The sequence below is a fragment of the Cervus canadensis genome, chromosome X (assembly GCF_019320065.1).
Source record: "Cervus canadensis isolate Bull #8, Minnesota chromosome X, ASM1932006v1, whole genome shotgun sequence".
NCBI lineage: Eukaryota > Metazoa > Chordata > Mammalia > Artiodactyla > Cervidae > Cervus > Cervus canadensis.
The window spans coordinates 2,578,354-2,590,702 of NC_057419.1; the positions used below are offsets into that span (position 1 = coordinate 2,578,354).

A 12,349-nucleotide genomic window follows, 5' to 3' on the forward strand; every position below is an offset into this window, starting at 1 on the left:
TTTGAAATAATTTTAGTTCTAAAGAAGTGTTTGAAAGATAGTACAAAGCATTTCTGTAAACCCTACATCCTGCTTTGCCTAATAATTTTGGTACATTTATAAAAAAAAAACAAATGAACATTTGTGCAGTACTGCTAACTAAATTACAGAATTATTCCGACTTCTCCGGATTTTTCACTGCTATCCTTTTCTTGTCCCAGGATTCAATCCAGGACACAATGTTGCATTTGGTCAATATATCTCTTTATTCTATGACAGTTTCTCAGTCTTTCCTTGTTTTTCATAACCTTGACACTTCTAAAGAGTGAGGTATTTTGTAAAATGGTCCTCAATTTGGATTTATCTTATGTTTTCTTATAATCACAATGGCTGTTTTTAATTTGGGGAAAGTGTCCTTTTTATCACAATGTCAGGGTTACATGACATCAGCATGACTGATCACTGGTGAGGTTAACTTTTTTTTTTTCATTTATTTTTATTAGTTGGAGGCTAATTACTTTGCAATAGTGTAGTGGTTTTTGCCATATGTTGACGTGAATCAGTCATGGTTTTACATGTGTTCCCCATCCTGATCCCCCCTCCCACCTCCCTCCCCATCCCATCCCTCTGGGTCTTCCCAGTGCACCAGCCCTGAGCACTTGTCTCATGCACCCAACCTGGGCTGGCGATCTGTTTCACACTTGATAGTATACATGTTTCAGTGCTATTCTCTCAGATCATCCCACCCTCGCCTTCTCCCACAGAGTCCAAAAGTCTGTTCTATACATCTGTGTCTCTTTTTCTGTCCTGCATATAGGGTTATCGTTACCCTCTTTTTAAATTCCATATATATGTGTTAGTATACTGTATTGGTGTTTATTTTTCTGGCTTCACTCTGTATAATGGGCTCCAGTTTCATCCATCTCGTTAGAACTGATTCAAATGTATTCTTTTTTAATGGCTGAGTAATATTCCATTGTGTGTATGTACCATAGCTTTCTTATCCATTCATCTGCTGATGGGTATCTAGGTTGCTTCCATGTCCTGGCTATTATAAACAGTGCTGCGATGAACATTGGGGTACACGTGTCTCTTTCAGAAAAATATGAAACGCTTCACAAATTTGCATTTCATCCTTGTGCAGGGGCCATGCTAATCTTCTCTGTATCGTTCCACTTTTAGTATATGTGCTGCCGAAGCGAGCACTGGTGAGGTTAACTTTGATCGTTTGATTAAGATGAATGCTGGGTTTCTCCACTTGTAAAATTACTATTTTTCTCTTTTCATATTCTATTTGTTTGGAAGCAAGTTACTAAGTCTAGCCCATATTAGAGAGGAAGGGAATTAAACTCTACCTCCTGGAGGGAGGAACATCAAAGTGTTTGTGGATATGTCTAAAAACAACCACAGTAACTGATAAATATTTGGGGTCAGATAACTTGAGACTGTGCAAACATTCTGTGGATTTGCCTGCAAAAATTATTACTGTGATGTTCTGAGGGTAACTTTTCATAGCCCTCATTTCCTTCTACATTTAATATTTGAAATTATTATGTAAGAAAGATCCTTCCCCCATTTACTTATTCATATGATTATTTGTTCCTATCAGTGTGACACATGGATTTTTAAGTCTTCAGGGTTATAACACAATACAATCATTTGGGGGGGGGGGCTTTGTCCAAATTTTCTAGCTTTGGCAATTGGAAGCTCTTTCAGGTTGGCATACCTTTATCTTTTTTCTGCTTCCTTGCTTTCTGGTACTATAATATCTTCCAGGTTCATCTGGTTTTATCCTTTTCCCAGTCCAATAATCAGCCATTTCTCTGAGGAGTCTTGGTTAATTTTATTGGATAATCATATTTAGTAATTAAGATCTGAGTGCAGGGTATTCTGGTTGCTACTTGGGTGTCATTGCTTCTCAAATTTCTTAGCTGATAGAGCAAGGAGATGCATGTTTGTAATATCAAACTGTATATATACAATCTCTGCATTTATTTATCATGTATATCTATAGCTATTTGTATCTCTATAGATGCAAATGATATAAAGACACACAAGTTCATACTAATACATGTGACTGTAATCCATTACTACACATATCCATTTAGCTTTCTCTCCTCTTATTTTTTATTTTTAATTTCTATCTCTGACAGTGAGTAACCTGGTTCTCCTTTATGCATAATTTATTCACATATTTAATTAACTCTAGTATATAGTTAAATTAGTTTCAGAATTTCTATCATGTACCCCTGTGAGAAACAAATTTCCCCACCAGAACATAGCCTCCCCACCAAAATCCAGAGAGACTATTTTAGATGATTTTTAAAACATAATTATTCTTATAGAGTTTACCTAAAAGCTCTTATTTTGTTTATATTTACTTTAAAGTTTCAAAATATCAAGTTATTTTTCTTGCTGACAAATTTGCAACAAATATAACAAGAATTCTTTTTGTCAGCCATAGAAGTTTTGTTGGAGTCCTGGTTACACACTGGGTGCTGAGAGAAACAACAATCTGATAAAATAGGATATAAGTAATGCAGCTAATAACATTGACAAGGACATAGTACAGCACGGAGACAGAAAGCAGAAAAAATTTGGAAACAAAGAGCAAATTAAAACAATGATTAGTGTAACTAGCTGTAATTCAGTTGTTATAAGTGACCAAAGGAACCATAGCTCATTTAATGAGCCATCCACAGTACCAGCCCTGTGTACTTAGACATGCATGGCTTAATCTTTGATACAGCATATGCTACTGGCAGGATCAACCAGGTAGACAGAAAAAGATAAATGTTTCAATTCTGTTTACAATGGTAATAATTTACCAAATTACAAGTCATAATTAGTGTAAGGAAAACTTTCCCCTTGGAAAGACACAGAAGTAAGCCAGTAATTTTTCAGACAGAAACCATAAATATTATAAGCATATTCACCAGTTCACACAGTCCTGTGTAACTAATCCCTTCTGTTGACAGGTTATAAAGCCATTAGATCTCCCATTAGAATTCTTCAGTTTCTTACTCAGTTCAGGATTATGGTCTGAATATCAGAGACTTGTATTTATCCAAAAGTCCTTTTTATAAATCCTGCAAAGGAAGCATTTTTGCAATGGCATCATAGTGAAACTGTAATGGTCTATAATGACAAAAGACTTAAGAAGGCACATTTAAATTTGATTATAATGCAACTGACAAAGTAACTTGGTTATAACATTTTCAGATAATAGCTAGAATTATGCTTGATAATTTTACCAGGATGTATCAGAATTTTAGGAACTCCGTATAATCTCTAGAATACCTATAGCATTTACCATACAATATAACCTAAGAAGATTTACTCTTTTGACAACACTTCACATGTAATCTAACATACCAAGTGAACTAAACTAATTTAGTATCTCTCTGGGGTGTTTCAGGGGGCCCTTTGAAGCATCCCAAAGTTAGCTAGAGGTGAGAGGAGCTTCCTTATAATTTGACTTGGGAAGTTTTGTCAAAAAATACCAAACAGCGTTTAAACACAACAGGATCATAGGTCACTGTGAAACAATACTTATTCATTTAACTAAAGTCACAAAATGATTAAAAGAAAACAAACATGGATCACCTGAGGGCACAGAAGCTCATATAATCTGTTATCAAAAAGGAGCACTTCTAACAGAGAGATCAAATTCTAGTCTCATGTTAACTTACTTATCAAAATCCATTTACTTAGTTAACTTCAATCTAAATTTCGTTAATCCTGACCATGTATAAAACTTTCTCAGTAAAATGTAGTTCTGTTCCTTATACCTTCCTAACAAAAAACACATACTGAAATACTATTTTCAGTAGCTCTAATTATATATTTAATTTAAAATCCCTGACTCTTGAAAACCTTAATTTCTAGTGAAAACCAAAAGGCAAGTAATAGTTACCAAAATCTAGAGAGACTATTTTAGGTGATTTTTAAAACATAATTATTCTTATAGAGTTTACCTAAAAGCTCTTATTTTGTTTATATTTACTTTAAAGTTTCAACATATCAAGTTATTTTTCTTGCTGACAGATTTGCAACAGATACAACAAGATTTCGTTTAACTTGTACTAACTCTAAATGCAGTTAAAGTAATTATACTTAATGTTAATGACTTTGAAGACAGATCTATATTAATTGGATCAATAAATTTAAATGTTAATGCCAGGTATTAATTCAATATTGAACGTTTCCCAGTTCAAGTGAAACTGAAACTCATTTAGCTCTTAATTTTTCTTATACTTAGAATTGTTTGGTTTGTAAGCTCATCCACAAATCAACCTTAGCAACGTTATCCAAAGACAGAGGCACATGCAAACACAGAAGCAAACAGGGAGACCTCATAGCTCTCATTTCACAGTTTCAGCCCTGAGGTACAGAAATGTAAAACCCATCAGTTTACAAAAGTGGTTGGATTAAAGTTAGGTTTTTGGAAGATGGAACAAGTCAAGCTCACTTGTCTGAATGACCAAATATTTATAGAAACACAGTTGGAATTTCTATTTACCCTTAACAAATTAGTTTCTAAATTACTTTACCATCTTTTCAAATTTTGCATCTTAAAAGTATGGCAAAGATGAGGGCTCCTGAGAAGATCAGATAGAACATTTGCATCTCCATTGTATAGGGAAGTTTCTCCTAGGATAACTTTATTTCCTCTATGTTTAATACTTACAAGCCTCTTAAAATAAATAGGGAAGGTTTGGGGAGTGATATCTATTAGAAAGTCAATCAACTTGTTCCCCACTGTCAAAGTTACCCAGGACGCCTGTGGGGAAATTAGAATTGGACACCTCAAGTCCATCCAAGGCCTTAGATAGTGATGCTAAGCCAGGGCCCTGTGCTCTGGGGGTGAACCTAGAAACTTCTACTTGATTTTCATGGGTAGGGGAAACAGGAGGTGGTGAAAGGAGTGAATATGTTGGTGGCATGGCGAGGGGCAGTTGGAAAAACTGCCAGTGCAGCCTGTTCAGCCAGTGGGAAAGCTGGATAGACTGGAGGGGGTTTTAAGTTTTGAAATAAATGTCTCCATTCTCATTTCCTCTCTCTTCTCCTTGTAGAACAGGTTCTCCCTTGGGTTTCCTTTCAGACTGCTATACCATAAGGGGGCAACCCTCTGATTTCTTCTCCTCCTGATGAAATAGCATAAAAGTGTCTACCTGTAGAATCTCATATCTTTTGCCTGCTCTTTTGCAAAACAATTCTAACTGCAAGATCATATAATACTTGGGTGACCCATTCAGGGACCATCACTCTTTTGATCTTAACATATCTCATATATGTCCCATATATTTGGGATAGATTCAATATTTCCCATTTTTATAAATTTGATAATACCAAAACACAAAAAAATGCAAATTCCAACACAAAAGTCTCAAACAAATTCTAGCATCAATGCACACAAAACTAAAACAAAACCAATGAACTAGTTCCCAATGAACTGGTTCTAAATCAGGTAGAGTCCAACAATAATTTCCCTCTCCAACAAGGTACCCCAATCAAACAAACTGACTTGTCCCATAAAGGAAAAGCCCAAATTGAGGGGGGAAAACTGTGGAAAACTGTTCAAGAGATGGGAATACCAGACCACCTGACCTGCCTCTTGAGAAACCTGTATGCAAGTCAAGAAGCAACAGTTAGAACCCGACATGGAACAATGGACTGGTTCCAAATTGAGGGAAAGAGTAAATCAAGGCTGTATATTATCACCCTGCTTATCTATCTTATATGCAGAGTACATCATGAGAAATGCCAGGCTGGATGAAGCACAAGCTGGATTCAGGATTGCTGGGAGAAATGTCAATAACTTCAGATATGCAGATGACACCACCATTATGGCAGAAAGTAAAGAGGAACTAAAGAGCCTCTTGATGAAAGTGAAAGAGGAGAGTGAAAAATCAGGCTTAAAACTCAACATTCAAAAAACGAAGATCATGGCATCTGGTCCCATCACTCCATGGCAAATAGATGGGGAAACAATGGAAACCATGACAGACTTTATTTTCTTGGCCTCCAAAAATCACTGCAGATGGTGATTGCAGCCATGAAATTAAAAGGCACTAGATCCTTGGAAGAAAAGCTATGACCAACCTAGACAGCATATTAAAAAGCAGAGACATTACTTTGCCAACAAAGATCCTTATAGTCAAAGCTATGGTTTTTCCAGTAGTCATGTATGGATGAGAGAGCTGGACCATAAAGAAGGCTGAGTGCTGAAGAATTGATGCTTCTTCAGTTTTGAACAGTGTTGTTGGACAAGATTCTTGAGAGTCCCTTGGACTGCAGGGAGATCAAACCAGTCAATCTTAAAGCAAATCAGTCCTAAATATTCATTGGAAGGACTGATGCTGAAGCTGAAGCTCTGATATTTTGGCCACCTGAGGCGAAGAACTGACTCATTAGAAAAGACCCTGATGCTGGGAAAGATTGAAGGCATTAGGAGAAGGGGACGACAGAGAATAAAATGATTTGATGGCATCACCGACTTGATAGACATGAGTTTGAGCAAGCTCTGGGAGTTGGTGCTGGACAGGGAAGCCTGGTGTGCTTCAGTCCATGGGGTTGCAAAGTCAGACATGACTGAGTGAATGAACTGAACTGAATGTGAGAAGAGGGACTTTCTCCATAGTTCAGTAGGGAACATGAGCATGTGTACATGCTTAGTTGCTTCAGTTGTGTCTGACTCATTGCAACCCTATGGACTTTAGCCCACCAGGCTCCTTTATCCATGTGGATTCTCTAGGCGAGAATACTGGAGTGGGTTGTCATGCCCTTGTCCAGGGGATCTTCCCAACCCAGGGATCAAACCCATGTCTCGTATGTCTTCTGCACTTGCAGGTGGATTATTTACCACTAGCACCATCTGGGAAGCCAGTAGGGAACATAGTGGGGTGTAACTCACTAGGAACTCTCGAGAAATCAAAGGAGCTGTGTTCTCTTGAGGAGTTCACTGCACCAGCAGCAGTGGGGCACTTAAGAGAATACAGGACCCATGAGAAGAGGTAGAGTGTGCTTCAGGCACAGCATTAACCAGTGGAGAGTGGCACCCACCTATCAGCTGTCTGAATTTACTTATGGACACACTTGAGACCTCACCCAGCCCCCTCCTAAACATCTGATGGAGTTCTGGCCTTGTTAGTGAAGGAGAGAGCATAGGAGCCAGCCCAACACAGCTCACACAGTCAGTGTATCATCTGATCATTTCCATAGCCCTGGAAGGCAAGTTTTATCCCCAATTCACAAATCACAAGACTGTTTTCTATAGCAGTGAATCTATAATAACTGCCAAGTTGATTCTTCCAGCTTCAAGCCCCAGAGATAATGTGTTTCACACATTATTTCACATCCTGACAACAGGAATTTTAAGTGTATCCCCTACTTTCATAAACTCACTTTGTATGTACCTTCCTATTTTTTAAATCTTTTATTAATTATTTTATGACAAAAAGTCATCTGTATTCTTTAGTGGGGAAAGTACAGATGAAAAGATAATCTCTACTGCCACAACCCAGAGAATCTGCAGTCTGTGGGGGAATCCTCTGTCCTCCTGTCCGTTTTTCTTTTTGCCTTCCAGGGCACATAATCTTCAGCAGGGCGCTTTTCAGCAGTGTGAAATTGTCTCTCTGGCTTTGCCTGGGATTCCGACTTGCCCTCTCTGAGTGGGTTTCCCTCAACTTCAGACTTGCCTGCTTTTCTTGCTTTCCCTCATCTGCTGGTTGTCTCTCATTGTCTGGTTCCCTCTCATTCTGGACCTCTGGTTCCTGTTCTGACTTCCTCTCCACTTCCAGCTTTTCCTTCTCGTTTGACTCTCCTTCATTTTCAGGCTGTACTTCATCTTCTGGCCTTCCCTCATTGTCTAAGTTTCCTTCATTTTCTGGCTTTCCTTCATTTTCTCTGTAGACCTTCTCCATGTTGAGATTTGCCCTCCTTTGCCTGTCCTAGGAGACAAAATGGAGACAAAGTAGACAGGATTTAGGTGGTGAAATACAGGTCCTGATAAACAGTTGCCTGTATGATTTAGGATCTTTATCAGCCTATCCCAACTTTCAGGTGCACTCCCGCCCGTATATTTTCTCCTTTCTTTCCCTGTGTCTGCAAGGTTGGCACACATATTTACATGAGCCCGCCTTGCAGACACTTCCATAAGTATTTCTCCCTACATTTAAGTGGGCTATGCTGATAAGTCCATAAGAGCAGATTTGTCCCTAAACTTTGCTCTGGTCTTGACTATGCCCATAACAGTTTTAACCTGGTGGTCCCCGACTTAGACTGACCTGCAAGAATTCTGTCCAGTTTCTTTTTCCTCTTGTCTACAGTTGTAAGACTTCTAGAATTGCAGATACAACTGAACAATGGCCAGTTCTCAGATTTCAGAGATACTCTGATATCTTCAAGGGCTTCGTAGATACCATGCCTACCAACTCTCACTTCCTTGTTCTCCCCTCTGTCCTCACCAACAATAAAACACCATGCTCCCTTAGGGTCCTGACAAAGGCCATGTATTCTGAGACTGGAATAGGGAGTCTTGGAGGAGGGGTGGCAGATAGTGGGCTCCCCAACTTCACTCAGGCTTTAGGAACTCCTACTTCCAGGGGTTCTGGGGCAGTTGCCCACTCCCACTAACCTGCACTGTACTTCAGGTCTTTCCTTTCTTTGTCTGGGTTGGTGCCTACAGCCACAGACCTGAAGATCTATAGGGAGACAGGAGACAGATGATGAATGAGGGATTGAGAAGTGAATGACTGGCAAGGGGATACTGATTCTTTTCCCTTGCATACATGCTCAGTTGCTTCAGTCATGTCCGACTCTTTGTGACCTTATGGACTGTAGCCCACCAGGCTCTTCTGTCCATGGGATTTCTCAGACAAGAGTACTGGAGTGGGTTATCATGTCCTCTTCCAGAGGATCTTCCCAACCAAGCATTGCAGGTAGATTCTTTACCACTGAGTCACTGGGGAAACTGATTCTTTTCCCACTGCTTGTCAAAACTTTCTAGCTCCTGCCATCCCCTTGCCCTTTCCCTTGCTTCACTGTTCTCCCTCTACAGTCCCTCCCTAACAGCCTCTGTTTTTCTTTTTGCCATGAGAAATGGCAGAGAGAGATTGTTTCCAAAGTATTTCTATGTTTTCCAATCTTCCTTCCAAATTTCTATCTCACTTTTTCTTGTGAGGTCCAGGGCATTAATGTTCAGAAGACAGAGCAAGCTGTGCTCAGGTCTCTGCCCTCCAAACCCCCACCCCTGGACACCCAGATAGAATGAACCCATCACTCATTCTGAAAATTGGTGATGGTAGAGTCATGGAGCTGGGAAGAAATGTCCAGAGCCTTCCTGCCATGCCCTCCCTCTCCGCATACACAGAAAGACCACATTTTCCTGCAATGCAAGAGATAAATTATTTCCAAACTCAGTTAAAATTTTGGCCCATGTTACCTCCTCTTGACCCTCACTAGTTCAGAAGCCTCTCCTGCCCTATAGGGAGCTGCTTTCCAGACTGAACCTCTGTCCCCCTCCTCTTTAGAACCTCTCTTCCTCCCCTCACCCTTATTCCCCTCTCCCTCTTTTCCAAAATGGATCAAATATGAAGAAGAACAGTCTCGGCCCCTTTGCAAAGGGGTCTGCCTCCCCATTTTGGGTTCCCAGGCTTTGTCCTCTTCCCTCCATCCTGGAGGGATCAGGCCATTTCCTCTCCATCCCCCTCCCCTCCCTCCTCCCTCCTCAAATGTCCCTGATAAACTGCCTCCTAGGAGATCCCAACTGGTACCCATTCTCATCTTCTGGCCCTTCTCTATCTCCTCCCACCAAGTCCTCTGTCTCTTGCACCAAATGTATGAACATCAGGGAAGGGGTAGAGAGAATCCAGTCCTGAACCTGCTCTGGTCTTTGCCTTTTGCCACCCCCACCCCCAGGGATCCACAAACGGCAGTGATTTTGTGACCATTTCAGGGAGATGCTTCCTTCTCAAATTTCTTGCTCCCATAAAGCGAAAGTCACTCAGTCATGTCTGACTCTTTGTGACCCCAAGGACTGTAGCCCACCAGGCTCCTCTCTATGGGCTTCTCCAGGCAAGAATATTGGAGTGGGTAGCCATTCCCTTCTCCAGGGGATCTTCTCAACCCATGTCTCCTGCATTACAGGCAGAATCTTTACCGTCTGAACCACCAGGGAACCCTAAGAATACTGGAGTGGGTAGCCTGTCCCTTCTCCAGAGGATCTTCCTGACCCAGGAATTGAACCGGGGTCTCCTGCATTGCAGGCAGATTCTTTACCAGCTGAGCTACCAGGGAAGCCTTGCTGCCATAAGCCAGTCCTTAACTAGGGAAATAAGTGATACCTGGACCTCTCCCCCAACACTCACACAGTTTTCTGCACAAAAATGAATAGGGGTGGGAGAATGAACAGGGGTGCATCTGGAAAGCAGACTGGATCCTGTGTAGCCTCTATTTCTGTTACTATCCCTACCTCAAGTCTCCCCCCAACCCCTGCTCTGGCTGGTACCAACCTGTGACCTGTGGGGCTATTGGGCAATTGTCCCCTCTGACCCCCAATCTGAAATCTATCTTCCTCCACGAAATAGGGAGCTGATACCTGGAGGAGAGGGACTTCTGCAGGCGTCAGCTCTGGATCACAGGAAGGAGTGTCACCAGTGGGCTCGAATCCCTAGTTCTCCTTCCTCCTGCAATAAGTGCGTCAGAAGTCAGCCCACTTCCTCCCTTCACTTGCCCCCTCCCAGCTCACCCTCCTTCAGTCCCCTTCCTTCACTGCCTTAGGCCCTGTCCTCATTTTGATCATGACTAATCCCAGAGGTCAAATGGGGCCCCTGCTCCCTATGGTATATATTTGTGCTGCCTTATCAGTGGCCATATCTTCTCCCAGGGCTACTGGCCCCACTGGTACATTTCTGAAGAATTTCTTTCTCTCCTTTGATTTCAAAGCACCTGTCCCCTCCTACTTCTCTACTCTGACCCTGGTTGTCACTCCTTCTGTCTTCACATAATAAGTACAGGGTGGATTGGCAGGTAGGGAAACAGGTAGTTGAAACAGTGATTTTCTTTTCTTCTAAATAATTGTTTTTTCAGTTTTACTTAATGTATTCCTCAGAGCATGAGTTATTCTTATAAGTTAAATAAAGCTCTTTTCATTTGGGAAAAGAACATGTTTAACATAGAAGAAAAAAACAAGATCCCCAAATTCTGAGAGCAAGTTAAGTTTCTAATATTAATTTTTATTATATAGAAAGTAGATTTGGTTGGCTACATATAAAATAATTTTTTTTAGTTTTCATAAATGTCATGTTCTACTGAAAAATCCATGTATTTAACGTTCCCAAACAATAGCTGAGTGCTAAGTGCACTTGCTGGTACGTGATGCCTAACACAATATCAGTCTTGAAAATCTGGCCTGTGGCTATTTCATTCAGAGGTTTAACCATGCACAAAGGCAGTTGAGCATTTGAGGGGTGCCGAACATGATCTGATCTTCCCTGCCCTACCTGACTGTTGCTTACTCCAAAAATATACATGGAGAAGTGACCAAGATGGTGACTTCAATAAATGCTTTTGGCTCCTCCCCTCCCTCCCCCAAATTCCCACAGAGATTACTCAATTCCAGCAGAGATGGGAATGCTGTTCTGACAATTGGAGACCAAAACAGATCCCTTCTAGATCCCTGCAGCAGAGGGTTTCCATAAGGCCTGTAGAAGTGATTGTTGTGGGGAAAGCCTCCATACCTGCTTGTTGTCTGCCATTATTCCCAGTGCCCAAGTGGAAATTTCCTTGATTCTGTCTATCTGCTGCCTACCACCTAACTAGGGAGATGCAGCATGCTGGGTCTTTCAACTCTATTATCTTTACTTCCAGGGCATCTTGCAGGAGCCTAGCCAATCAGCAGGGTTGCTGCCTGCCAGTCCACACCCACCCTGGCATCCTCTCAGCCAGATTTAGACCAGTGTCAGAATTCTGATAAGCCAACCATACTGATTGACTGGACCAGGTGTTTTCAACTGAGGGAGTCTGTGAACCACCTGAAGTAACAGGCAAGGTTGCATATGTTTAAAAGGTAGTAAAATGTGTAGACTTATGAAAAGAAGATCTGTATCCTAGCAACCTCAGAAATCCTGAGACATGAACTGGTTGACATCATGAAGAAGCAGGAGCTATGAGGCTGAGAAAAGACAGAGGAGAAGCAGCTACTTGGGAATGAGACAGGAAGAGACAAATAGCAGCAGAGCTATGTTAAAGGAGAGCACTTACTCCTTGGGTTCAGGCATTCTTAACTAAAGAACTCCCTGGAATAATGTTCAAAATGATGTGCATGTATGTGTGTGTGTGGGAGAGTAGGATATTACTGGGTGTGTAC

The 12,349-nt window shown here is 41.1% G+C and overlaps 1 non-coding gene and 1 pseudogene across 1 annotated transcript; both read right to left on the minus strand.

Annotated features, from left to right (window-relative positions):
- Positions 1-1,078: 1,078 nt before the first annotated feature.
- On the minus strand, positions 1,079-1,185 carry LOC122436068. Its single transcript, XR_006267840.1, has one exon. It is a non-coding gene; the product is annotated as a U6 spliceosomal RNA (small nuclear RNA).
- A 6,303-nt stretch (positions 1,186-7,488) lies between these two features.
- LOC122434695 lies at positions 7,489-7,904 on the minus strand (annotated as a pseudogene).
- Between the last annotated feature and the right edge of the window lie 4,445 nt (positions 7,905-12,349).